A 27,873-nucleotide genomic window follows, 5' to 3' on the forward strand; every position below is an offset into this window, starting at 1 on the left:
GATGGCTGCACAGCTATCAGGCCAGTGGGTTGTCCTTGAAGCGGGGTGTGACTGCCTGCCATACAATCCATCTGTACAATGAGTCAAATGTCAAATTCCTTAACTTTTCTTTTTTCCTCTACCTACTCTCGTTTGGAAGAAATAATCAACATCATAAAATGTATCTGATCCTCAATCATAGATAACTCCCAGGTAGATAAGAACAGTGCAAGGGGTGGTTTCATTATAAAATGCAGGAGAGGCTGGGCACAGTGGCTCACACCTGTAATCCCAGCACTTTGGGAGGCCAAGGTGGGCAGATCACCAGGTCAGGAGATCGAGACCAGTCTGGCTAACAGGGTGAAACTTAGTTTCTACTAAAAATACAAAAAATTAGCCGGGCGCAGTGGTGGGCACCTGTAGTCCCAGCTACCCGGGAGGCTGAGGCAGGAGAATGGCGTGAACCCAGGAGGCGGAAGTTGCAGGGAGCGGAGATGGTGCCACTGCACTCCAGCTTGGGTGACAGAGTGAGACTCCGTCTCAAAAAACAAAGCACAACAAAACAAACACAAACAAAAAAAATGGAGAAGAACTATTTTGCTTGAATTTCCCAGGGTAGACACTGAGTCACCAGGGCTCACATTGGCCTGGAGATCCTTAGGAAGCTGTTTTCCTCATACAGGTTCAAGAAGACCAGGAACAAACAGCCTGGTTTTTGTGTCTCAGGGTCAAATCCAGCGAGGATGCAGGTAGAGTCATTGGAGCAAGACTTGGCTTGGGGTTTCCTCCGGAGGGAAGACACGTTTTCAGGGGCGAATGCAGAATGCAGCCCCTGGAAGCCCAAGATGTGTGCAGGCAGGGAGGGCCGTGTTTCTCATCAGCCTTGGAAAGGAGTGGGAGAACGTCGTCAGGCAATCGATTAGGCTAGAGGTGAGGAGATCAATGCAGCAGGTTTGGAGGCAGGTGGCAAAGCAGGAGAAGCGATAGGCTCATGGCATCGGCTTTGCTGAAAGCTCCCCCACTCTGAGAATAAAGGCAAGTCTGATGGGGAGAAAAGGATGGTTAATTTGAGGTGTTAGGTCACGCTGGACACAATTCGATGGACAGTTTCTAGGTAATTCCGACCTCTCTGGAGGTCAAGGTCCCCATTTATAAGTTGGTATAAATAACCTCCATTTTTCTCCTACTCCTCAAAAAAAAGTTTTGTAGTGAGACATGAGAGATAATAGCCATCAAAGCCTTAAGGAGATTACCTGGATCCAAAGCAGCATTACTTATGACCTTTACAACCTGAAGAGCAAGGAGGAAGCTGGCTGCAGGCACACACGCCCTTGATGCTCTGCTTTGCAGCTCCGGTGTCCGACACCCACACCAGGACAGTCAGCACGTCCCTGGCTTCTGTGGCCAGATGACCTTTGGGAGAAAAGCCTGTTTCTCCATCCCCATCTCTTTCCCTTGAGTCAACTATGGTGGGAACAACTCTCCTATGCCAAAAAATGTTGCTAGTTTTTTAATTGGACAGTGCATATCCCATTTTCACTGCTTACCCAACTTACCTTTTTAAGAAATAAAATAAAAATTTTAGGAGTGAAGTTAAAGGGGATGAATTAAATTGCTCAGGCACTTTTTTCCCCCTTAATATATACCCACTTGCTTTGCTAGGCCTCATCTTACGCTTCCCATCTGTGTACAAGTATTCATCTTAGCACTGGCTCTGTGGAGACCTAATTCCCTTTGCCGTGTCTAGGAAAGGCAATTATATTCTGTAAACATTCCATTTGCTATCAGTGCCTAGAGTATGTTCTGGTTAACCCTGAATCCTTCAAAGCACCGTAATTTGAAGTAATTCAGTGGACAAGAGGATTATATTGGGGTCCACTCTTTGGGGGTTCGTGCTGACAGCTGTCTGAGCTTGCCCTGCACTTGTCTGCCCAAGGCAAGTTGGTGTGCCAAGGCTGGTGTGCCAAGGCTGGTGTGCCAAGGCTGGTCCAGGACCAATTCAAATGCAAGAGTGGAAGCCAGAACCTTCTTCTCTGTACAATGGCTTTGCTGTCAGAAATGCACCCTGACTTCTGATTCCAACATGTTGCCTCAAAATACAAGGGGTGGTTTGGGGCATCAGGGAAGGATTTCTGGAGTCAGTGTTGGCTTACTTTACTCCTTGTGGGATGGACAGAGTTTGGACAGGCAATGGGTAAGGAGAAGAGCCTTAATGCGGAAATCCCTAGTGTAAACATGATTAGTAATCAACAATCAGCTGTGTCCGGAAACAAGTGATGTAACTAGATTTGGCATTGTATGGTCCCCCACCAGAGCAGTCTCTTAGGGCAATCCAGCCTGATTCTAGCCAGAACACAGTGGTGACTGTCAAAACAGCACCAGGACCCTGGCAGGAGTGCTTATTAGCAACTTGTGGTGGTAGCTGGTCCGCAGAGGGCTCTGGGAGGACAGCAAGGGGAGAAGCCTGATCACGTAGACAGACATTAGATTGAGAATTACCATACCTGGGCTCTGATATTGCCTTTACCACCAACACAAGGCGCACGACCTTAGTTGAACACTTGGTCTCAGTTCCTCTCCTGGATCTCTTAGTTGGAAGTGGTTTTCCCTAATTTGGGTCTCTGATGACAGAGACCCTTAATCACTTGGAAGCAGAGTCTGGCTGCAAACTCTGAGGGCAGCAGTGTTGCCCCATTGGCCTCTGTGTCAACCTTCTCGGCTGGCCCACTTCCCTTGGCCTCAGCTACCCTAGGACACAATGTTTGAACACGTGGATTGAGTGAAACTGACTGCAATCCGGTGGAGGACTTGCCTGCCTGTCAGTAAATGTAGACATTCTGACCTGACTCTTCCTGAGTCTAGGAAAAGTTGGGAAGCTGGTTTGTATCACCATGGTGAGGGGGTTGTGGAGTAGCGGGGTGCTGACTCTGACATCTCAGCCCTACCTCTGTGCTTTCTCTGACACCATTATTGGCCCCACCCTCGCTCTCCTGAATCACACAGCAGATCTGATACACCCTGCAGAATACAAAGACACGGACTGTCATGCAAATGACATGAAATCATCATCTTGACCTGATTTCTCCCTTTAGAACACTGTGGAAATGCAAATCCGTCAGCACCCTTCCCCATATGTGATGCAAACAATGTTTTTTGTTTTTTGTTTTCCATCTGGAAATTATTCCCTCTGATTGAGAGGTTCGAGTCCCTTCTGCTTGTACTAATATTATTATTTATAATTTATGTTCTTAATTTTTATAAATAGTGCTCAGTCACCATGACAACAAAATCTTCACAAATCATTAAATTAAATAATGAGTAGTCATGATGCTTTGCACTTATGTTCATTTTCTTATTAAAAAAATAGATCTCCAAGTTTTTTAAAAATCCTAATTAATTAATTCAACCAGTATTTTCTGAAGGTGGGTAATGAGGTAAATGCCTTTTACTTCTCTGCTACTTCTCTTTTGGATTTGGGAGATTACAGGGTTGGAGGGACCTCAAAGGTCATCTGGCAAAATATTTCTCAGAATGGGGGCCCCAAATTCCTACTTAGGGTCACCAGGGTTCTTGTTAACAGAAGAGTCGGCTCCCAAGCCTACCCCAGACCCACTGAAATAACATCCTTAGGAGTTGGAACCGAAGAGTATGGGTATTTAACCAGCTTATCTGGGGAGCTTTAGGCATGGTAAACTCTCACACTGATGCTACATTACCAATACGTGATCTGCTTTGGGATGAAATACCTCTGGTACAGGTTTCTCAATTTTAGCACTATAGAAATGTGAGGCCTGACAATCCTTTCTTGTGGGTTGTCCTGTGTACTGTAGGCTTTTGAGCAGCATTTTTGGCCTCCACCCACTGCAAGCCAGTAGCAGCCCCCCACCCAACAGTGTTTCAATTAAAGATGGCTCCAGACATTGACAAAAAGCCCCTGGTTGTGGGGGGGCGGGGATGTAAAATTTACCCCAGTTGAGAACTTCTGCCCTAGACTTAGAGAACTCATTCCAGACTGAGGAAGCACGACCTTCTTGATTCATTTTATTGTTTTATTACTTTATTTTTTGACAGCTGCAGAAGGAATTTCTCCTGCATGTTGAACTAAAACCTGACTCTCTTAAGTTCTGTGTATGAATCCTCTTGGCAGGACACAGTAACTGGTAGGTTGCGTTCGCTCTGTCTGACCTAGCACAGCCTTTTCAATCAGAAGACTATGATCTTAGGCCCTTTGAGCAACTTACTAGGATGAAATTTGGTCCTTCTTTCAACTGTCCTTCCTAAGACTTGAGTTTGAATTCTCTCTGTAATGGTTTTGATAACACCTCTCTAAATCAGAAACTGTTTTTTTCAGTATCCATATTGAAGATCAGCGCCCAGATATAGGCACAACCATTCTTGAATGGCATTTATTCTGCCCCTGTTATTTGCAAAGTCTACCTATGCCTGGTGCTGGGAAGACAAAAATGAACCTACCAGAGGGTACATATACTCAAAGTCAATGTATTTCTATAAGCAGGACATAGTCAAATGGTGGAGAAGAGAAGAAGAAGGGAAGTCAAAATAATTCCAAGGCAATTGGTGGAGGTGGTGATATAAAGTAGCCTTTTAGCAGAAAGGAAAGCTGAAGGAAGCATTCATGCTGCCTGCGGGAGTGGTTGATGGGGCCCGCGAAGGAGAAGAGACTGCGTTTAGCTGGCTCTGGAAGACAGAGCAGTCGGCAGGCTCAGGGATAGCCTGAGCAGGGCCCCAGAATGTGCCAATGGGGGCCATATTTCAGGAAGATCAAATGTGAGGTGTGATGAGAGCCCAGAAGGCCCAGATGCCACGTGAACACACACCTGAGGCAGAGAGGGCCTGGGCTCCTGGGAAGCGGCTTGTCCATGAACTTCAGAGACCTGATGAAACCAGAGGGAAAACCAGCCTCCCGGCTGTGTGGAAGACACATCCAATGCTTTTCCGAAGCAGATCCTCAAACATTCGTAGGTACAATCCAAAGCAGGGATGACAAATGCCAGCCTTGTGGAAACCTGCTGCCAGTCTCCTTCAGTTCCAGACCAATGCCTGCCTTGCCTCTCTGGTTTTCAGAGAGGCCATTTGTCAAAAAAGAAAGGCTCTGCTCCCTGGAGTTGTTGGGGAGACTCGGTTTAGAACAGCCATGCTAAAAACTGGTTCCCAGACCTGGTGCATTGCTTCTCTGAGACTCATTCACTCATTTATTTGTTTATTTTTTATGTAAGCAGTGAAAAAAAAATAAGACCCTCGGTTTTGGGCTGCACTGTGTTCCCTCAAAATTCATATGTTGAAGCCCTAAGCCCCAGGATATCAAAATGGAACCTTATTCAAAAATGGGCTCCTTACAGATGTGCTTAGTTAAGACAAAGTCACACTGGAGTAGGGTGAGCCCTAATCTAATATGACTTGCATCCTAATCGAAAGGGGGAAATTAGACACGGAGACATGCACACAAAGAGAACGCCGTGTGAAGAGAAGGCAGAGATCAAGTGATGCTCCTACAAGTCAAGAAACGACAGAGATGGCAGGCAGCCAGCAGAAGTCAGGAAGAAGGCGGGAAACACCTTCTCGCTCACAGTCTCAGAAGAAGTCACCCTACCAACACCTTGACCTCAGACTTCCAGCCTCCAGAACTGCCCTAGAATCCATTTCTGTTGTCGAAGGCATCTTGTTTCTGTCATTAGGCATCTGTGTTATTTTGTTCCACACGGTCCTAGAAAACTAACATAGCCACCTTATTGCATTGTGTGAAAATAAGGTGGAATAATATGAAAGCCAGAAGGTGGATTGCTTGGCACTTAGTGCAGGTACGGCCATGTGAGATCAAGTTACCAGTAGAAGAAGGAAGCTGGTTTTGGAAGGGAGCATGTGAGAGTCACTAGATCCCAGTGGGAAGGATGAGACAAAGGAGCACAGAGAGTAAAGCATGTGGAACCACGGCAGGAGGCTGACCCAAAGTCTGCAAAAGCGTAGTTCATTGTAGTCTCTCATCAAGGGAGTTGAGCCTATGCCTGTGTTTTAATGAAGTGAGCGATGGACCTAGGGTCAAAACAAGAACAGCTCTCATCCTTAAGCACCTACTAGGTTCCAGACGCCACGTGTGGTGTTTGACAAATGCTGTCTCTCAACTTGGGAAGAGTCTTTCAAGGTAAATGGAATTTCTCCCACTTGCCAGGGGTTTGCTAAGTTCCCAGGGATGCCAGCCAGCCCATCCTCCCGGGCAGCAAGGGGCACCATGTTACCCATGCACAGCATCTGGGTCTAGACAGGTGATTGGCTAGTGACCTCCTGACTGTTGGTTAAAATAAAAAAGTGGAGGGACTTGGGTTCAAACCTAGGACCTTCTAATCCAGAGCTCACCCATTTTTGTTTTCCTGTATACTGCCCAGTTTAACAGACAGCTTATCTAGCGGGACGGCAAGGCCCGTGAGCCAGCCACAGACTGTCCAGACCCTCAGCTGCCCCATCTGTAAATTAGAAGTAATAAAATGCATTCCAAAGGCTCTTTACTTAGGACTAAATGAGCTATTTTAAGTGAACGGACTTTGCAAACTGTAAATTGCCACATAAACATGAGGAAATGAAATGACAACTGAAACTGTCCACCAGCACTTTGCCTGCACCCAGGTGCTCTTATTTTGAACACAGCCTTCCACAGCTAATGCGTAATTTGCTCCCAGAAAATCCACACTGTGTCCCTGAGCAGCTTCACCCAGAGCCAGACACTCAATTAATAAGTCCCCATTACCCTGCAAAATACCCCAAACAGACAAAAAGCCATTTTCTAGTAACTAAACAACAGGATTTTTGACTTAAAACACAACACTAGCCTAATTAACTAATTAGACAACAAAATAAATAATTATCCAGTGTATCAGCAAGAGGAAGAGAGGCGCATTAAAAGGTTACTCGGATGCATAGCCTCCTCTGGAAAGGGATCGAGACAGCTTCACCAGGAACCGGAGAGTTTTATTTGTGGGTTTCAGTCAGAGACCTCTCCCGGGCTGCTGTGTAATTACGCCCGTCTCTCGTTAATGGGTAATGGCAGAGCCTGGGCATGCAGACTTTCTGGATGATGAGCAGTCCTGTCTCTCTCCCTCTGCATTTTCCCTGTGTTTCAATGCTAGCCTGTTTCCAGATTCCTCTCCTGAACAAACTTACCAGAGCTGTAACATCTACAAGTTGAAGAAGATGGTACTGTTTATCAAGTGAGTCCCACACTCGCACTCAGACGGTAGGTTTTGGTTCTTTCCTTTGTAATCCTCAAGCAAATTGCTTTTATGTCACTGCAACTCTGAGTTCTCAGGCAGGCGATCTGGGGGAAAGGCCCCACATTCACTAATAGGAACAGAATCTATACAAGGTATCCAAGTTCATTTATTATTTGTTTTTGAAAGAGATGAAATTACTTTATTGGCTCAAATAAACTGAAAAAATAGACATACAGATTACTTAGTTGTAGTTTTAAGGACTACCACAAAACAAACTTGAATTTAAGCATAAACTTATGCTTACTGATTACTATTTGAATTAAGCAGTAAGAACTACAATTTAAGTTTTTTAGTTTTACAGACTGAATTTGCAGGTATGCTGTCTTGCTCATATTGAAATAAATTTATTTTTTAAAAATTACTATTTTACTAGATTATGTCAGAAATAGGGCTGTATTCTTGAGAAAGGACACGTTTCTTCTTGGACTGGTGACAAAATCATGTGTACACCAAACCCCAGTGACACACAATTTATCTATGTAACAAACTTGCACATATACCACCCCCTGAACCTAAAAAAGAAGTTGGAAGAGAAAAAGAAAGAAATAAAAATATTATTCTGAAAAAAAGAATTAAATAAGTGATGCATGTAAAGTTTTTAGCATAGCACTCAATACCTATTGAGCCTCCAACAAATAGTGCTTTGAAAAAGAAGACTTTTCTTTTAAACAATGTCTTCTTATGCCTACTAAAGCCATATAATGGGAGCTTGAGCCTCTTCCCACTCTGTGGATATTCATGACCACAGCGCACTCTGTATATGAGGCAGTGCACTATCATTAACTACAAAGGAACAAGCAAGGTGTCTCCAGTCTGCCTTGGTGAAAATTGATCCTGATTCCCCTCTTCTTTCAGGGGTCACACCAGCTCAGACAATTCTACAGTGTGAAAGGAGGGATGACTATCATGGCATGAAAAAGCATCCCTATGGAAGCTTATTTTTCTGGTTGTCTTTTCTTTGAGCTCATTTAGAGTCTTGAATGTGTGGAACTAGTTGGAGTTGAGCACATCCTGATTGGTTTTCTTTGCCTCCCTGAAAAGTCCTGTGTACCTTCTCATCACTCATTTATTAATTTGAAAAAAGTAGGGTGATGAGAAGCATGCATCAAACCATGTGGCAGGTGATACAACACACACTGCCTGCTGGTTCTTCCCAACACCCCTTGATGTATATGCTCTGGGAAGAGATGGTATATGGTACCCAATGGATGCTGTCCCCATCTTCAGGGGAATGGATGTGATGATGGTTATCAAATGAAATCCAAATTTTAAAAATGTCCCAAAATGAAGGAACTGATCTTACCTTCCAAAAATTAAAATTCCAAATCTCGAAATGTCACTGGCATTTGGTTGGAAAGATGATTCTGGACATGGGGTTTATGTATATAATGATATCATCACACTCGCAAAGAAGAGAAATGCAGTGAGTTGAGCCTATGCCTGTGATTTAAGGAAGTGATGGACCTGGGTCAAAACAAGAATAGCTCTCATCCTTAAGCACCTACTGGGTTCCAGATGCCATGTTTGCTACTTGTCAACATCTGTCAAACATCAAGTGAACAAGTGAAACAATTCACTTTTCATAAAAGGACTTTATACTTCTCACTCGTATCTTGAAGAAGGAATTCCTTCTTCCTCATTCTCTTTTCTCTTCTCTCCTAGGGAGAAGCTGATAGGTATCAGAGATATGCGGTGAGAAATCCACAGGGTTTGGAAAGTGATTAGATTGGGTGGGGAATGAAGGACAGAGAATTGCCTAAATCTGGGACCTAAGGTTCACCTTCTACCATTAGATGAATAGCAATGCAAAGTCACAGAGACAGTTGGTGGAGAACCTCATAAAACTGATCAAAGGGCCTCATTCTGTGAACTACAAGACAATTCAAGGGACACATCCTCTGTCCCCCAAGTGAGAACATATCACACAGAAATGGGAGATGCCCCATGTCCGTCAATGGCAGGGCTGATGCAAGTCACCAGTTCTGTGGCAGAAAAGTAAAAGCTAAGAACAGTGAGGAGCCTTGAGGCTGGAGACCCGAGTACACAGAGGCCAGCTGGGCTGCAGGGGACTTGTGGAGCCCAGGCAGGTGGAGTGGGAAGCTGGTTAAAAGTAGCACAGTTGTGTGCAGAGACAGGCAGTATGGCAGGACCTGAGGATGGGCCCTGAAGAAAGACAAAGCTGGGTTTGAATCCTGGATCTGCCACTCCCCAGGTGAGTGGCCTTGGGCAGGCATCTCAACCTGTCTGAGCTTCCCATCTGTATTAGTCCATTCTCATACTGCTAATAAAGACATACTCAAGACTGGATAATTTATAAAGAAAAGAGGTTTAATTGCCTCACAGTTCAGCAAGGCTGGGAAGGCCTCAATCATGGCAGAAGGCAAGGAGAAGCAAAGTCATGTCTTACATGGCAGCAGGCAAGAAAGCGTGCACAGGGGAACTCTCCTTTATAAAACCATCAGGTCTTGTGGGACTTATTCACTGTCATGAGAACAGCACAGAAAAGACCTCTCCCACCTCCGTGATTCTATTACCTCCCACCGGGTCTCTCCCACAACACTTGGAGATTATGGGAACTACAATTCAAGATGAGATTTGAGTGGGGACACAGCCAAACCATATCACCATCTGTGGAAGGAAGGTTACCTTAGCACTCACCTTAAAGTGAAGACTGGATGAGATGATGGGGAGAAGAATCAAACACAACTCACAGGTGACAGGTGTTCAATGAACCTGCTACTGTTGTTGTTACATTATCATCATAAGTGGAGCAAACATCAAACCTAACACTGAAGCAAAGCAAAAGTCAGGGCAGCCCCTGCAGAGCAGTGCAGGCTCTAGGGTCCCAGGGGAAAGGAGGCAGGTAGTGGAGGCTGAGCTCTGGTGTCCCTCTTTTGCTTTCATAAAGCTTCAGGTTTCTAAACAAATCACAAGCACTCAATCTGAATAATTATAGAAAGTCAAGGACCAATCTCACTCTGCAAAGCAGCAACTGCTAGTCATGAACCATGATTCTGCAGCCAGTCATCGTCTGACCTTGGCCACAGCCAGAGCCAGTAGCCTTTGTTAGATCTGGCTTGCAGATGTGTTTTGTTTGGCCTTCACATTGTTTTTTTTTTTTTTTGTAATTAGCAATAAACATTTAACATTTGGATTCGCCACATTAAAATGAGAATTTTCTGCTTCTACTGAGAGACCAGAAGATCTGACAAAGCTTGGGTTCACCTGTCAACAGGGTTGGAGACCCCTGGACCAAAGGAGTGGCTGTCTTTGTAAAGAGACACCTCCTTTCCAAGTCCCCAGAGTCCTAGGGTGACTCTTAACGGTTTCTGTATTTTCTTATACCTACCCCACCTCTCTGACTTTCCTGAGTCCTGTAGCCTTGAGAATTTTTGAAACCTTTATCTAAAGCAATGGTTATCAATCATGTTCCAGGTAGAAACACTATTTTTCTTTAAAGTGGATAAAACATCATTAACATGGACCATTGACAGTATTTTCCAAGTATTCACAGCCATGCACAAGGACACACGTGTGCTCATGCTAAGCAAAGCTTATTGATGAGTTTTCTGAACTTTTTCTCCAATAATGTTCTTTAAAGTCTTAAGCTTGTCTATACTAGAATCTGCCGTCAGCAGCAGTTTGGGCTCCCATTTACATCTTTTTTTTTTTTTTTTTTTTTTACATCGAAGCCATCTATCTTTCACAGTTCTTCTCCAGGTGTTTTGCCACCTGAATGCTTCTGAGATGTACTTGGCCAAAAGTCCTGGTTCAAAAGAATCGAAAACTCTTCTAGGCCCCGAGGGAAATGTCTTTTGACAATTCCTCTTCTCTGTTCTCCCTTGATGAGCTCGGGTGGAGGTAAAGAGACACATAGGAAAAATCTGCCTGTTCTATTAAAACAAAACAAAATAAAACAAGTCCGAAAAATAGTAGACAGGGAAGGTATTTTGCCTCAGTAGCAAAATCAACTACTTGCGGAATTTCATTTACTAGAGGATACGGTGTTTTCTTAAATATTCTGTAGTGATTAGCTGGCAAAATCTCAAACATTTTTTTAACACAAGTTGTCTTTGGTCAATAAATACCAGAACTGAAATGTCCTGGGGGTGGAGATTTATGATCTAAGCACAACAAACACACCCGTAAATCAGACAGAGAAAGCTCTCAGGTAGCCGAGCAGGCATTATGCAGATCTCAGCAGAGGCCCGGGAAGGAAGCCTGGGGGTCCTGGCAGGGCTGAGCTCCTATCAAACTGTGGGAGGAAGGCATGGGCTTTCGAAGGCTCTATTTCTTCATCCACAAAGGAATGAATGCTTTGGCCTTGCACTGTTGAGTTTCTCTTTTTCTAATCACTGGAAATTTTTCCTTTTCTATTGTTCACAGATATTTGCAAAGACAGACATGTTGTGAAGGACCTGGGGAACCAGGCTGGAATTGTGGCTGGAGCACTCAGCTGTGTGTGCTTGGGCAAGTCTCTTAAACGCTCCAGCATTTTGCATCCTTCTCTGAAAAGTGAGGATAATAATACCCACCCCACAGGACGACTGTGAGGATTAAATCAGATAATGTTGTGAAATGCTTAGCACAGTGGCTTGCAAAGTTTCACTTATAGATAACATTTATTAAAGTGTCTGGCACCGTGTAGGTCTTCTATAAATTACCCTTAGCCCTTTCCAATGTGCGAAGTTAAGGGAAAATGTAGATGATGCTCTACAATAAATAGCTTCGTTCAGAAGCAAACTTGACTAAAGCTTTTTGTGGTTTATCTTGATATGGAGTCCAGTTCTGATAATTGGGCTTCTCTTGAGTCCCAAGATCCAGTCTCACCTTGAATTTAGTTTGTTTACTCTCTGTTCCCTCCCAGGCTTATTCTCCATCTCTGGCTTTTCCAACTCTGAGTCTATACTCTCTTCTCCCTCCCATGGCCTCCTCTCCCCTCCTTTCCTCTTCCCTCTCCTCCCCTTCTTTTCCCTTCCCCTCCCTTCCTCTCTACAGTTTAGTCAAAACACTCCCTCATTATCTCAAGTGCTTCCATGGTTTAGGTTACTGTCTATGTATCGTGATGACTCCAAGGGACCTGTAGCTCCCCTCAGCCCTCTCTTCTGGGATAAACAGGTATCCCAGGTACCCCTGTCCAGACAGCTCTTCCACCTGACATTTCCTCCAGGATGTGTCACAGGGGTCACAAATGCAATGCTACCCACACATATCTCCAGATCCTTCTTTACCATTCTCACAGTCATGTCCAGCCTCTCCCATGTGCTGGGCCTTTTGTAGGATTTGGAGGAGGCAGCAGTGTGTCTGGACTTGGTGGTGCTCACACCTGGTCCACCCCTGCACTCCTCATCTGGGTAAATGCCCCCAGTGACATAACTGCGGCCCAGGTTAAATATCTGAGAGGCCGTGATCACGCCTTCCTCTCCTGCATACAAACGTCTCCCATGTCCTGTGGACTTTACTTCCTAGACACCCTTCATGTCTGTTTATTCTGTCCGTTTCTCCTGCCCCATCTTATTTAAAACCACTCTATTCTGTCATCTGGGTGACTGTGGCAGGCAGCCTTTCAGTGGAATGCTGCGTTTCCCCAGCCACATCCCACAAAGCATGGAGAATAACTAAATACACAAGCCTGGTCATGTAATCCCCCTGCTCAAAACTCCTGCAGCTTCCCACGAACTTCAACATAGAATCCAGTGTCTTAACCAGCTTCCAAGGTGCTTCCCTGCTCAGACCCCTGCCTCCATCCCCGGTATGTCTCCAGCTTCCCTTCCTGCCCTTCCCACACTAGACTTGATATTGTTTGTTTGTTTGTTTTTTGTTTTTTTTCTTTGGAGATGGAGTCTTGCTCTGTCACCCAGGCTGGACTGCAGTGGCTTGATTTCAACTCACTGCAACCTCCACCTCCTAGGTTCAAACAATTCTCCCTGCCTCAGGCTTCTGAGTAGCTGGGATTACAGGTGCCCAATACCACGCCTGGCTAATTTTTGCAATTTTAATGGAGACAGGGTTTCCCCACGTTGGCCCGGCAGGTCTTGAACTTCTGACCTCGGGTGATCTGCCCACCTCGGCCTCCCAAAGTTCTGGAATTACAGGTGTGAGCCACCACGCCCAGCTGACTTTATGTTGTTTCAGGTTTCTAATATGCTGTGATCTCCTTTGCTTCCAAACCTGTACTGGACCAGACTCTCCACTGCCTGGAAGACTCTCTCCTGACCGTTCCCAATTCCTGGCTCAGGAGTCAGCTGAAAGGAGACCTTCTCATAAGATGTTTCTGCGATTTCCTACCCTCAATACATCCTTTTGTTCTACACTTCCACCCCATCCCCCACTCTTTCTTAGGAGCTCTTTGGCGCTTGCAATTGTTTAATGAGTTCTAGGACGCAATGGAGCCCGGGACAATATCTCTTCACATGTGCCCCAAATCACTCGGGCAGTAAGCCTTAGAAAAATGCAAAGTTGGGGAATTCCTGGGAGGTGGGGTTGGAATTTTATATTTTTAACAAGTTCCACAAGTGAATCTAAGCACAGCAAACTCGAAGTGCTGTTGCGATGGGTGCTTGGCCCACGGGACAGGGGGTGATTTCTTCTCTGGACTCAGGGATGCTGCAGGAAGGAAAGCCTGTGCCCGGCACAAGACCTCAGAACGTCCTGGGAAGCTTCTCTCTCCTCAGGTTCTCCGCTATTACTGCATGGTCTGGACTTCCAGCTGTCTCCTGATCACTCGAGACAAGCACGTATGTCACAAAATGTGAAGAGTTTTCTGAAAGTGTCAGCAGCGTCTTTCTTCTTTCCTATCCTAGGGGGCCTGCCACTTAGATTGCTCTGCTTGGACATTCTTCTGACACATGCATAAGCCTCACGGACAATAAAACCCCCCTATCCAAAGTTATGGGTCTGGAGGAGGCAAATGGAAAAGGCCAGCCTTTCCATCTATGAAATCTGACTTCCTTTCAAGAAGAGTCACATCTGTGACATCTGTTCCACTGTTCCTTTGAACAGCTGCTTAAATCTTGGTGTAGCACAAAATGCAGAGATGGTCAAAGCAGACATTATTTGGTGATTACATGAACCTGGAGAAGTTTCTTCATTTCTCTGGCATTCTGATTTCTCTTCTGTACAGAAACAGGTAGAACACATACCTGGAGGGGGATTGAAACGTGCAACGGTGCTGGACACAGGGAGGCCTCTGTGTCCACCGCCCTCCCAGCCTCCCTCTCTGCCAAGTGCACATCGCCTCCAGCATCCATAGGGGCCAGCTACCCTCTGACAGTGACCTCACTCTTGCCCCTAGGTACATGCTACAGTCATCTTTGAACTGGTAGAAGCACTCCTTGCTATGGTAAATTGCTCTATCCAATGCTTATCTCATTTTATCCTCTCTTGAAGATCGAAAGGACACGTAGCTTCATTTTCCATAGAGGAAATCTGGAAACCTGGAGTTGTACATTTTTTTCCTATGATCAATTAGTGATTTATCAGAATTCAGGTCGTGGCTCTACCCCTTGCTAGCTGTGTGATACAGGGCAAGAACCCCAATGACTGCAAACGTCAGTCTTGTACCTGGTGCCAGGCACTGGTCAGAGTGTTTGACTGACTCTTCCCCTTTCCCTCACTTTGCAATAATGGTCTCGATTTTACAGGGGAGAAAAAGGAGGCTGGGTGGAGTAAGGCTGTTTCCCGAGCCTTCACTCCTGGGAAAAGGTTGTGGGACAGCAGAGTCAGCAAGTCACTCTCACTCTCTACCACAGTGGTTGCCTTTCTAAGCCATAGTTAGTCCCATGTGGGAATCTAGTGAAATTTTAATAAGCAAGACAGTGTATGGGAAATACTTACCACAGCACCTGGCCTTGGTGAGTGTCAGGGCATGCTGCTTGTTATGTCTTAGGCTCTGCAGGTGCTGGGAACTTGGGCATTTCCCTTCACCAAGGTGGCCCGCTGATGGGAGTGTGATCATCGGCTTTGTTCCCTGCTTGCGTGGCCTGGAAGCTCCTCTCGTGGCCTCCAGCCTTGCCCCAGGCTCTTTTGAATGCATCAATCCTACTGGAAGCGATTGATTCTTGTGGCTCCCATGGCTGGTCATGGGCCTTCAGTGCTTGCCTCCACACCCTGGTTAAGAAAGGCATGGAGGGGGTTCTCAGTGAGGAGCTAGTGTTGGGCTGGGCTCCCAGCCTGTTGCAGGCACTGTGGAGGGAATGGCTCCTCCAGGGGCCCCTCACCTGCTGCACCTCCCCACCAGCCCCTAACTTGTGCAGGCTTCTTGCAGAATGGGCTCTTGATCTTTCTTCTCCATCTCAGCCTGGGCTCTCCCTGCTCCTCACCTGGGGTAATTTGATAGCCTTCTGAATGGCTCTCTACATCCAGGCTCTAGATCAGGGGTCAACACAGGACAGCCTGTGGTCAAATTCAGCCCTTAGTCTATTTTCATAGCCCTCGAGCTAAGAATATTTCTGCATTTCTAAAGAGTTGTTAAAAACCAACCACATGACAAAAATACAGAAGAATTTGCAACAATGACTGACCACAAAGCCGTTTACAGATACTGTTTGCAGACATCTTACTGTTTGCAGACATCTGCTCTAGACCATTCTTCACATTGACCTTCTTGCCCAGCCTCAAGGTCTCACCCTGATCCCACCCAACGCCTCACATCCTGTCTCTACCCTGCTTAAAAATCTTTAAGCCACCCTGTGTGCAAAAAAGGCACCCTGAAGGTAGTCTGAGAAGATCTGGATTCAGATCCCAACTCTGATACTTATTAGCTGTATGACCCTCTTGAATTTCAGTCTCTTCCTCTGTGCAATAGAGTTCACAGGGCAAACCAAGGAGGTTATTTGGGGACCTGATGACTTTGAGGTGTGAAAATGCACTCTGAGCTACACAGAGCTATTCAAAATATGAAATTTCATCATAACCGTTTTGTCCATGGGCAGTGTCCACTCCCCAGGGTCTGCTTTGGACTCTGTCTCCAGCTGAGACCCAGTTTGCTTTCTAAACCTCATTCCTTGTGACTTTCCACATGACATCCCAACCCACATGCCACATGGCTTTGTTCTCACCCTGCCTTGGTTGAAATGCTCTTCCCAGTATCGTCTTGCATTTGAGCCCTACCTGGTCTTTAGATTTCACACCCAGCTCAGTGGCAGGTGCCTCCGATGTGTGGATCCTGGAATCTGCATGGGGACACTTGGAGACATGGAGGCGGGAGGAGTCTTCAGCACTCAAAGCGTTTGTTCTCCAGCCTGAGAAGGCATTAACCATTTCAATCTGTGCGCTGGTCTTAAATCTTCTCCTCCCTCTCTTTTCTTTCTCTTCTTTTTCTTTCCAACACTCCAACATGAAAAAGTGCCTGCTGTGCAGTAAAAATATTTTGGCTGCCTCCCTTTTAAAAACGTTCTAAAAATACACAGATGCATCCACATGCACACATGGCAGGCTCTGACGATCGCCTTCCAGGTGACGGAAACAAACCCGGAGCTTGTGCCCCTCCTTGGGACCAGCGTGGGGAACTCCTGGCCCAGCCTTCCAGACAGGCACCTAGTTAAGGGGCAGTAGCATTTGATATGGAGCAACAATTTGCCCTTTTTTCTGACCGTTCTCAATGCTGTAGAACTCTCAATTATTTTTAGAAATTGGAAGAAGCCAGATGATGTAAATAAAGGTAGAATATGATTCATGCTCCTCCTTTGTGTTTTAAGATCTGCTCAAGGAAATAAAAAATGTTGAAACTCTTGCCTTTTTTAAACCCTAGGTTTCTTGCCTGAACTCGAATAAACTTTTGTTTCACCCAAAGAGAGGTAGTCTGGAGTCCTGCAAAATCATTAGGTGGGGAGCCAGCACGATGAGGTTCTCATTGTCACTGCCACCGCCTCTAACAAGTCCTAGGTTGTCTCTGAACCTCAGTCTCCTTACCCAAAATGTAGAGGCGTTAATTAAGTGACCCATTAGATTACTTCTAGCTGTAAAAATCTGTGGTAGATCAGCTAGAATTTTTAGTATGATTTAAGGCATAATATGGGTTTAGAAACAGTATTTCTTTTACTACTAATAGTTATAACTTCGCAGGATGATGCCTACAGTTCTCATTCAATAGGCTCTTTCTTTCTTTCCTTTTCTTTTTCTTCTTTTTTTGAAACAGAGTCTCGCTCTGTCACCTAGGCTGGAGTGTAGTGGTGCGATCTCAGCTCACTGCAACCTCTGCTCCCTGGGTTTAAGTGATTCTTGTGTCTCAGCTTCCTGAGTAGCTGGGATTACAGGTATGCACCACCACGCCCAGGTATTTTTTTGGCATTTTAAATAGAGATGGGGTTTCACTATGTTAGCCAGGCTGGTCTCGAACTCCTGGCCTGAAGTGATCCACCTGTCTGGGTCTCCCAAAATGCTGGGATTACAGGCATGAACCACCACGTCCAGCTGACTCTTTTTAAATAAAATTATTACTGTTATTATTACTTGATACAGGGTCTGGCTCTGTCACCCAGGCTGGAGTTCAGTGGCACAATCTTGGCTCATTGCAACCTCTGCCTCTTGGGCTCAAGCAGTCCTCCTACCTCAGCCTCCTGAGTAGCTGGGATTATAGGTGTGCACCACCATGTCTAGCTAATTTTTGTATTTCTTGTAGAGAATGGATTTTTCCCTGTGGCCCAGGCTGGTCTCCAACTTCTGAGCTCAAGGGATCCTCCTGCCTTGGTCTCCCAAAGTGCTGGGATTACAGGCTCCCATGACCCATGGTGCCCCAGCCATGTTCAATAGACTCTGGGGTAGGTGCTGTGGCCACAGCAAAGGGAAATATGCATTTATTTATTCAGTGACCAAATGTTTAGGATCTGCCATCGTGGTTGGCATCATTTTCATTTTATGGAAGATAACACTGAGGTTAAGTGAAGTTGGAATTACTATTCATACTCATACCTATAATACTGGTTCATTCTACTTAGCTCATCTTAGGGCCCTAGTCTCAATAAGCATTCCCATAGTAGGCTTTCAACTTACTGATTCTTCAAGTCATTCCTCAGTGTAAAACAAGTTCTTACTTATGGTACATTATTAAATAAAGTAAGCTATTAGGTTGGTGCAAAAGTCATTGCGGTTTTTGCCATTAAAAGAATGGCAAAAACCGCAATGACTTTTGCACCAACCTAATATTTTGGATTGCTATTATTTCAGTATACCACTTCATGTGATATTTTGGGACTGCCTTTGAGTGAGGTCTACCGCTTGTATTGTGCCTCAGTAAAGCCCCATTTAGAGCTCTTCTGTAATTCAGTCTTTCAGAAAATCAGGACTCTTTAATAAGTCCCCGATTTGTTCATTCTTGAACATCATTAGTCACTACGTTAAAGAGGCTTTCATGATCAATGTGTTTTGGAAATATGACTAAACAAAGTAAGGGTAGTGCCTTTACAGCAGGGCCTCTTGCATCCTGTAATGCACGGGCATGTATCTGAGATCTCCATGAGGGTGTTACCATTTGCTTCTTTGACTTTTCCCAAAGTCTTTTACTCTAGAAAGTACTATCATGGAGCATCTGGCAGCACTGGTATTCACAGAAGTCTGTGTTGCCCCCAGTTAATCTTAATTTCTCTCATTGGCACTGTATCTGTGGGGTTTTGCTGCAGTGTAAAAGGGAGTAATGACTATTTGTTATATTTTAGACACTTCACGGATTCCAAAGCATTTATCTCATATGGTTCTTAAAGCCATCTTGAGAGATGGATATGATTACTCCATTGTATTCACAAAGCAGTGAGAATTTTAGTTTAGAATGGTGCGCCAAATAAATACTACAACTTTTCCCCACTTCTCTGAACACATAAGGAAGATAGGAACAATATTAGTAAGCCATACTAAATGCATGGCAGTGTGCTGAAACAAGAATGGGCAAACTACAGATACCAGAAATGGAAATATTTCCTGAAAAGGAGGGTGCTTAGGATGGTTACTAGAGGCTGAATCACTGGGGCCCAAGAGGGTGCCGGGAAAAGAGCCCAGAGCCATGCACAAGGCTGGGCTGAGGGTTTCAGGTCCTAGGAGGGGCAGGGGACCACATCTGGCAATGGAGGTGTGGCAAAGGACTGCAAACTTGCAGTGGGGACTGAAAATCTGCCCCCGCTCATTTCTAGCGCTGCAATTGCTCTGTGTCTGCCTACCGAGTGCTGTGGCTGAAGCCCTGGTCCTGGAACTTGAGAAGTGCCTTCTGCATGGGGCAGGGTCTGGAGCCACCATAAGAGTAGGAGGTGTCTGGAAATAAGTTCTTCATGTGGGGTTGGGACTGAACTTAGACATGTGCAGAACCCATGTTTAGAGCCGTGATAATGCATCTTGGGGGTTCCTGGAATTCAAAGAAGCGAAATCACCCCGGGTGGTGATGACCTCACAACTGAGAATTACACAACACTGGAGGAGGACAGAGCCCAAGTGAGACAAACAAAAACATAGCACAGAGGAATATATATCCGGTGAAAAGAAGGGAACTTAGAGAATCTGAAAAGACATGTGAAACATTTTTTAATATCCTGAAAGAAAGGAGAGAAAGCAACCATGGCAGGAGGAAAGAAGGCTCTGGAGGAAAAGACGTCTTGAAATAATAACAGAGAGTTAGGGAAGGCAGTGATGAATTACGTATATAAAAATACATTTTTGAAAATCACAAAAGTACCTTTAAAGATGTGCTGGACAGATGAAACCTCCAAGACCATAGCAGTACAAAGAGAAAACACATTAGAAAAGTCAGGAGACAGAAGATGGGTGGCCCTGTGACACAAGTTCAGTGGGGTTTCTAGGAAAAGCAAATGAATAGAAGAAAGCACAGGAGACCTCTACAAATGTGCCATGTGGATATTCCAAGGACTGACTGATGTCATCTAGAAAAACCTCCAAACATAAAGAGTAAAAAGAAAATGCTATAAGCTATGAGAGAAAATGGAAACACACACACAGGCATACACAGATACACGCGGACACACACACAGATACACGCACACATTTTCTGCAAAGGAATGAAAATGAACATTGACATCATTCTCTCATCAGGAATATTAGATGCCGGAAGAATAATTAAGTAGTATATTCAAAAAGAAAACAGTTTTCTGTCACAAATACTTTACTCATTCCAGGTAGTTTTCAAGAGTAAGTATAATATAAAATAGAGAAATTCAAAGACAGACAAACCAGCACATTGACTACAGATCCTCTCTGGAAGAACAGCACAACCTAGAGACGTCGTCAAACCATGGCCCGTGGGCCCAATCCAGCCGGCACCTGTTTTCGTATGGTCTGGGGTTAAAATGGATTTAATTTTTTAAATGATTGAAATGAAATCAAATAAGGATTAACATTTTCTGACAAATGAAAAGTTACATAAAATTCAAATTTCGGTGTCCATAAGTAAAGTTCTGTTGGAACATAAGCATGCCCTCTGGCTTCCCGGTTGCCTGTGGCTGCTTTCCTGCTACAAGGGCAGAGCTGAGAAGCTGTGACAGATGCCAAATGTTTGGCAAAGCTTGCACTATTTATTATCTAGCCCTTAACCAGAAAATTACCAATCCTGAAGGTTGTTCTTTAGCAAAAGGAAATATGAACCCAGGAGAAAGGAATTAGATGCTAAAAATGAAAGTAAATAATATACTCAATAAATATTTGGGGAATCCCCAAAATATTTGCTGAGTGTATTATTTGAATCATGATGTAATAGTGATTAGTAAAAACAAAATGTGAAAACAAGCTGGAGCTAAATTTTAGACAACAATGAAATGGGGAGGAGCGTTATTTGGAGGCAGTGAGCTCTGCAGATTGTCTTGCTCGGGAAGATGCCAAGATACTGACGATAGCTCTGCCTTCCAGAAAAAGCACTTAATAGGTGATTTAAATTTTTTCAGAGCCATTAATAAATAAAGAAAATGTATAGTTTCCAAATGAGTAGAAGTAAAAAAAAAAAAAAAAAACTGCTTAAATGAAATTTCAATCATCTAACAGAAGGAAAGAGGAAAAATTTTAAAAAAGGAAAGTAGGGTAAACAGAAAGTATTAACTAAGAAGGCAGAAATAAATCCAAAATTTTAATAATTCCAATATAAAACAAGTTAAACTCATCAAAACCAGACCTACTAAAATATGGCAAAATTCTGTTTACAGGAAACACAGATAAACAAAGAGCTCCAAGGACTAAAAATGGATGGAAAGAGATATCCCAGCAAAATTCTCACCTAAAGAAGGCTGCGGTGTCAATTATTAACATTCATAAAAGAGAATTAAAATGGAAAAAGGGACAACAATGCTACTTGTTGATAAAAGGACTAATGTATAAGTTATGAACTTTCAGAGCCTTTTAAAAATGTAGAAACTATTATAGCTCACCGCCTTTACAAAAACAGCCTGTGGTCTGGATCTGTGAAGCTTCTGCTCATGGTTGTCTCAGGGTTGTTAAGTGGTGGCTTTTTCAGTAATAGGATCTTCATTCTAAGAAGAATGAAATAAAATAAAACAGAGAAAGAAGGAGAGAGAGAGAGAGAGAGAGAAGGAAGAAAAGAAGGAAGGAGGGAGGGAGGGAGAGAGAGAGAAAGAAAGAAAAGAAGGAAGAAAGGAAGAAGGGAACAAGAAAAAAGAAAGGAAGAAAGAACATAGAAAGAAGGAAGGAAAGAAAGAAAAAAGGAACATAAATAAATAGCAGTTGCTTGGACAAGGGTGTGGAGTGGAAGACTCTCAGCTCTCTTTCTGAGTAAGTGAAATAAGCCAGGCAGAGAATATTGCATGTTCCCACTTATTTGTGGGATCTAAACATCAAAACAATTGAACTCAAGGACACAGAGAGTAGAAGGATGGTTACCAGAGGCTGGGAAGGGTAGTGTGGGACTGGGGAAGAGATGGGGATGGTTAATGGGTACAAAAAGTAGTTAGAAAGAATGAATAAGACCTACTGTTTCATAGCATAACAGGGTGACTACAGTCCATAATAACTTAATTGTACATTTAAAAATAACTCAAAGAGTGTAATTGAATTGTTTATAACACAGAGGATAAATGCTTGATGGGATGGATACTGCATTCTCCATGATGTGCTTATTTCACATTTCATGCCTGTATCAACACATCTCATGGATCCCATAAATATATACATCTACTATGTACTCACAAAAATAAAAATTAAAAGTTAAACTTAAAAACTCAAAAAAAGAGAAGATTTACCCAGCTGAAACTTTCAGATGCACATCCTCCTTTGTTATTTATGAAAACGAGAACTAACCCCAGATATAAACCCAGAGGTTGTCGGGGAATGAAACTTGACTTGAGACAGATGATGTGGGTTGGTGGGCAGAGGCTGCTGTTGGAGTCCCAGTTCCCCACCACCCTTTATCCTCCTCTGGTGCTTGCATACACAGCATTTTCTCACTCAATAGCAGTTTCCTTGCTTTTTGGTTATTTTGTTGTCATTGATTTCTAGTTGTGCTGTGACCATGGTTTGCATGATACCCGTTTTGGGAGGAGGGAGGAGGATTAGACTTAGTACAGGATCAATTTCTATAAATCTTCCATGTGTACTTAAAAAGAGCATATATTCCCTATTGAGTGTACACATTCATGCATCTATCAGTTACACTACCTGCACATCCTGGTTTATGTGCTGTACATCAGCATCTCAATAGTGATATTCAGTCCTATCATATATTTTACTTGTGTTATGACTGTTCTATCATTTTCTGAGTCAAGTGAGTTAGAGATTCTTGCTTGTGTTGGGGATTTGTCCCTTCTTTGTGGTGGTTCTGTTAAGCTTTTGTTTTCTGTGTTTCGGGAATTGTATCATTAGGTACTAAAAAAGCGTTCTTCCTCCCAAGATCCACTCGCCACTTCTTACTAACATAACCCCTTGGAAGGAGCAATGTGCCTAACTTAGAAATGATATTTTCTTCCAAGAAACAGAAAATGACAAGTGTTGTAAGGATGTGAAGAAAGTGGAACCCTTGGGCATTGCTGATGGGAATATAAACTGGTTCAGTCACCAGTGGAAAACAGTATGGAGGAGGTTCCTCAAAAAACTAAACATAGGGCAGGGAGCAGTGGTTCACGCCTGCAATCCCAGCACTTTGGGATGCTGAGGTGGGCCGATTACCTGAGATCAGGAGTTGGAGATCAGCCTGGCCAACATGGTGAAACTCCATCTCTACTAAAAATACAAAAATTAGCCCGGCGTGGTGGCACACGTCTGTAATCCCAGCTACTAGAGAGGCTGAGACAGGAGAATTGCTTGAGGCTGGGAGATGGAGGTTGCAGTGAGCAAAGATCATGCCGCTGCTCTCCAGCCTTGTGACACAGCAAGACTCTGTCTCAAAAAAAAAAAAAAAAAAAAAAAAAAAGAAGAAATTAAGCATAAAATTACCATATGATCCAGAAATCTCGCTAGTGGGTCTTATATCCAAAATATTAAAAGTAGCAACTCAAACACCTATTTGTACACCTGTGTTCATAGAATCATTATTCATAGTAGCCAAAATGTAGAAACAACCTAACTATCTGTCTATAAAAGAATGATAAACAAAATGTGGCATATTTATTTAATGGAATCTTATTCAGCCTTTAAAAAGTAAGGGAATTTTGACACACGTTACAAGATGAATGAACCTTCAGGACATGAAGCTAAGTGAAATAATCCAGTCACAAAAGGGCAAATACTATGTGATTCTACTTCCATGCAGTACCTAGTGTAGTCAATTCATAGAAACAGAAAGTAGAATCGTGGTTCCCAAGGGCTGGGGAAGGGGGACGGGGGACTTAGTATTTCATGGGCATGGAGTTTCAGTCTGGGATGGTAAAAACGTTCTGGAGATGGGTAACGGTGATGGTTGTACAACATTGTGAATATACTTAATGCCACCGAACTGTACATTTAAAAATAACTCAGATGGTAAATTTCTACTAAGCACAATAAGAAAGTTATTAAAATTGTATTTCCCAACATCTGTAGGCAAAAGTAATCGGATGGGACTTTGAGGTGGAATGTGACAAGTTGTTAGGCACTCATCGGCCTCCTACCATTTTTTTCTCTGCCCTGTGTGCATTCTTTTAGAATGGTGGGGGGTGGGGGCACGGCTGAGGACACCCTGTTTCCTTGTGCGCACAGCAGGACATCCACAGGCCTGCATTTGGCTCCACAGTCTTGGATCCCACCCTGACATGAAGGACGTGTGGAGGGTTGACTCAGATCTGCCGTTCCCTTTGTCAGAAATCCTTCATCATGCCCCAATTTCATGATGTGATTTTACTGGAATGTAGCAGGAACAGCAGTGTATTATAGAATTAATTACATTCAGCTTTAAGGCCTGTGACTAATTGATATGCAGCTCTAAGTGTGATGCCTGGAGAGCCAGTATCGTAGCACTGTGTGTGCAGGGCCAGGGTGGAAGGACCATACCCCAACCCCGGCCATTTCTGCGTATTCGCCTCTTCCCTCCCGGACTCTTTCCCACCATCCTCTCCTCCTCACCTTCACATTCCTGCTGCCCTCCCCATTTTGCAGGTGAGGGATCTTAAGCCCAGGGGAGGTGGTGAACAGTCCCAGTTGACACACCTCTTAACAGACAGAGCAGAGATGCAGACACAGAGCTGTCAGGCTTTGAGTTTCTTTTCTTCCTAGATCTGCTCCCCTCATTCAAAGAAAACATCTCCTAGACTCTGTCTTAGGATTCTGCTCCTTTTCCTGAAAAGGACTGCTCAGGAGAGTATTAGGTGATGAGGGATTAAAAGACTGTATAACTCCGGGGATTTGCACCTTTTTTTCCAGTGGGAATTTGTATGTCTGCTCAAAAGCTTCCTGACTGGTAAGTTGCAGGCAGCAGGCTTTCCCCATGCTCTCCCAATCAACCTATTTTCCTAATTCCTGGCCAGTCCTTTCTGATAGGTTCCAGAATCTACCAAAAGTCAAGAAGATCTTTGCTGCAATTTTTGGTGCTTCTCAAATAACAAAGCTTTTCTTCTTTTTCTCCTCCCCTTTTCCATTGACCAGCGGCACCTTATTCGTCATCTGAAATTCTCTAACCTTCTTTATAAATCATGAAATATGCATTGATGGAAGAAAACAATCTCTTCAAAGCATTGTGCTATTCAACGGGAATCCCAAGATTAAAAAAAGACAAAGTCTTGATTCTCCAGCAACTCATAGCTCAGTGTGATATATAAACAGATAGCGATAATTAATATTTATTGGAGGTTTACTATTACACACATTGCCATTTAGTCCTTCACACACTGTAACCTCAATTAATCCTCAAAACAAACAACGATACGAGGAAGGTATTATTATCAGCCCAATTTCAGGGATGTGAGAGTTGCAGGTGAGAGTGTAGGAGGTAGAGGCAGGCTCATTCCCTGATCTGGGGATGGCCAAAGCCATACACTTAGCGTGGGCAATAAGGCCACTTGCATTAGGGTGTGATGCTTGCCACACTTAATGGACCCCATGATGGAGGATGGTATCAACTCTACCAGTGACGTTTTAGGGCAACCTGCCCAGAAGGGGGTGCAAAGTAAACTGAATCTTGAATAATGAGTCTGAGTTCACCAGGGAGAGTGGGAAGAAGGAGGGAGAGGGCACAGAGGAGGCAAAGACCTACAATCACTGTGTGGCTTGGCGTGTTTATGCAACTACACGTGGTTTAGCATTGCAAAAGCTTACAGCAAGTGGGGGGCAAGTGGGGAGCAGGAAGGAAGGAGAAGGAGTTGAGAGTGGGAAGCCTGTGGAGCCAGGTCAGGGGAGGTCCTGCGGGGACTGGGACATCTTCCTGTTGGAGACAGGAGACACAGACATGTTTTTGGCAGGGGTTGGTGTGATGTGTTCGTGGCTGTTTCACCTTGCCAGGAACTTAGTAGGTGTTCAATTCATGTCTGTGAAACAAACCTATTTGCTCTGGAATCATCTCTGAGTTTTCAGTTTAGATTGTTCATTAACACAAAGAACTAAACTGCAGTAAAAGCCAACAATGTGTCTATTACATGCCCATGTCTGTTTTAGACCATTCACAGAATAATTATCAGGATGGCTAACAATGGATGATTTATTATAAATATCAGCTTTGCTGCTTGTTAATTCAGAACCAAAATATTTGCCCATTTCCATCCCAAAGGGAGAAATCTAGTTAGTTTGTTCCCCATATTATAACTATGAAATTAAATTAAATGAACTGAATGGATTGCATGGGGGTAAATAAACTATTTAATTTAATTCACACGATGAAGAATAATACTGAATCCATCTATAGTTGGCTAAATAAACCAATTAACTATTTTCTCTTTAGACAGCACAAGCCAATAGTGCAGCCACGACAAAAGGAAAAAAAAAAAACACAAAAAACCGAATAAGAGAAAAAGAACTTGTCTTAATTAAGTGTAATCCAAATCTCTCTGGAGCCACCATCCCTGGGCTTCAACTTCCTTGCCCTCTTGGGTAGCTCACACATTGGCTTCAGGTATGTCTCTTTCTTGTCTTCCAGGGTTTTTTGTTTTTTGTTTTTTGTTTTTTTAAATCACAGATTGACAGAAATAAGCTCATGAGGTTGAATATGATGTGGTCTCATTCCTCCAACAGACACCTGGAAATGACAAATTGTGGGCAAGGGGAGCACAAATTGACCTGTAAGTGTATCAGCACATGGTGGGTAAGAATTTAGGGTTTAGGGTCAAGTCGATCTCAGCTAGAATTCTTTCTCTGATGCTCATGGCTGGGTGATCTTAGGCAGGTTACACAGCCTCCTTCAGCCTCAGTCTCCTTAGTTCTAAAATGGGAACAGCGACTACTTCCTGTGATGATGAGGAGGAGTAAATGGGATGGAATTTTAAGGTGTAGCCCAGTGGCAGGCACCAAAGGGCTGCGTAGTTGGTGCTTCCTGCCTGCTAGAAGCCTTAGTCTGCCTGTGTTCTTAGAGTCAGAACTAAATTCTTTCATCCACTATTTCCTGAGTATCTATTGTATGCTTGATTTTTGCCTCGAGGTAGGAGAGTGGTGATAGGTAGGTAAATGGGATTCCTAGGATCAGATAGTCTAGTGGGTAAGTCAAATTCTGTCCCCATAGATAACAGAATTGGAATTCGATAAGAATGGGTGGAATGAGGGTTTAGAGTTGAGCTGGGCTTCAAATTAATGTCCTGGATTCCAGAAGTCACTGACAGCAAGGGTCTCAAAACGCTGTAGAGATTTTCTGACCATGGTTTCAAGCTTAATAAGCTGAGTTTCTGCTTTTATCTCAGGTCGATTCTTAGTACAAATGAAGCTGATTGAGAGTAAGCTAGCGTTTTATGAGCACTAATTCCAGTTGGCCAGTGGTGAGTATCAGCAGAGAATAGCGGGAGGGAAAGGAATGCTGCTGCTGGGAGAGACGTCCTGGACCAGTGTCGGGGTCCTGGGCACATGCAGGCTTGGCTTGGCACTACATAGCTTTCCCCTCTCTGGGTTTGAGTTTCTACATCTGTAAAGTGGGGGTGGGGGAGTTTCCCTCCAGTTTTGGGACTCTGGAGCTATGAGTGCAGTTGTTGAGAGAGAAAATTAATTAATTATCTATTTATGGGACACTTTTTCAACACTGACAGTACCATGAACTGAAGTTGGTACTGGGGTAGAGAGAGATTGA

The 27,873-nt window shown here is 43.9% G+C and overlaps 1 long non-coding RNA gene across 2 annotated transcripts in view; it reads left to right on the top strand.

The window, feature by feature from the left end:
* The window catches only part of LOC112424167 (uncharacterized), an 85,819-nt gene extending 58,253 nt beyond the window's left edge, over positions 1 to 27,566 (top strand). For both annotated transcript variants that reach the window (XR_011625328.1, XR_011625329.1), the window contains exons 3-5: positions 26,545 to 26,715; positions 26,835 to 26,881; positions 27,494 to 27,566. This is a non-coding gene — a long non-coding RNA (uncharacterized lncRNA). The remainder of the gene's footprint in view (positions 1 to 26,544; positions 26,716 to 26,834; positions 26,882 to 27,493) is intronic.
* Positions 27,567 to 27,873: the final 307 nt, after the last annotated feature.

This window comes from Macaca nemestrina, chromosome 7, assembly GCF_043159975.1.
Source record: "Macaca nemestrina isolate mMacNem1 chromosome 7, mMacNem.hap1, whole genome shotgun sequence".
NCBI lineage: Eukaryota > Metazoa > Chordata > Mammalia > Primates > Cercopithecidae > Macaca > Macaca nemestrina.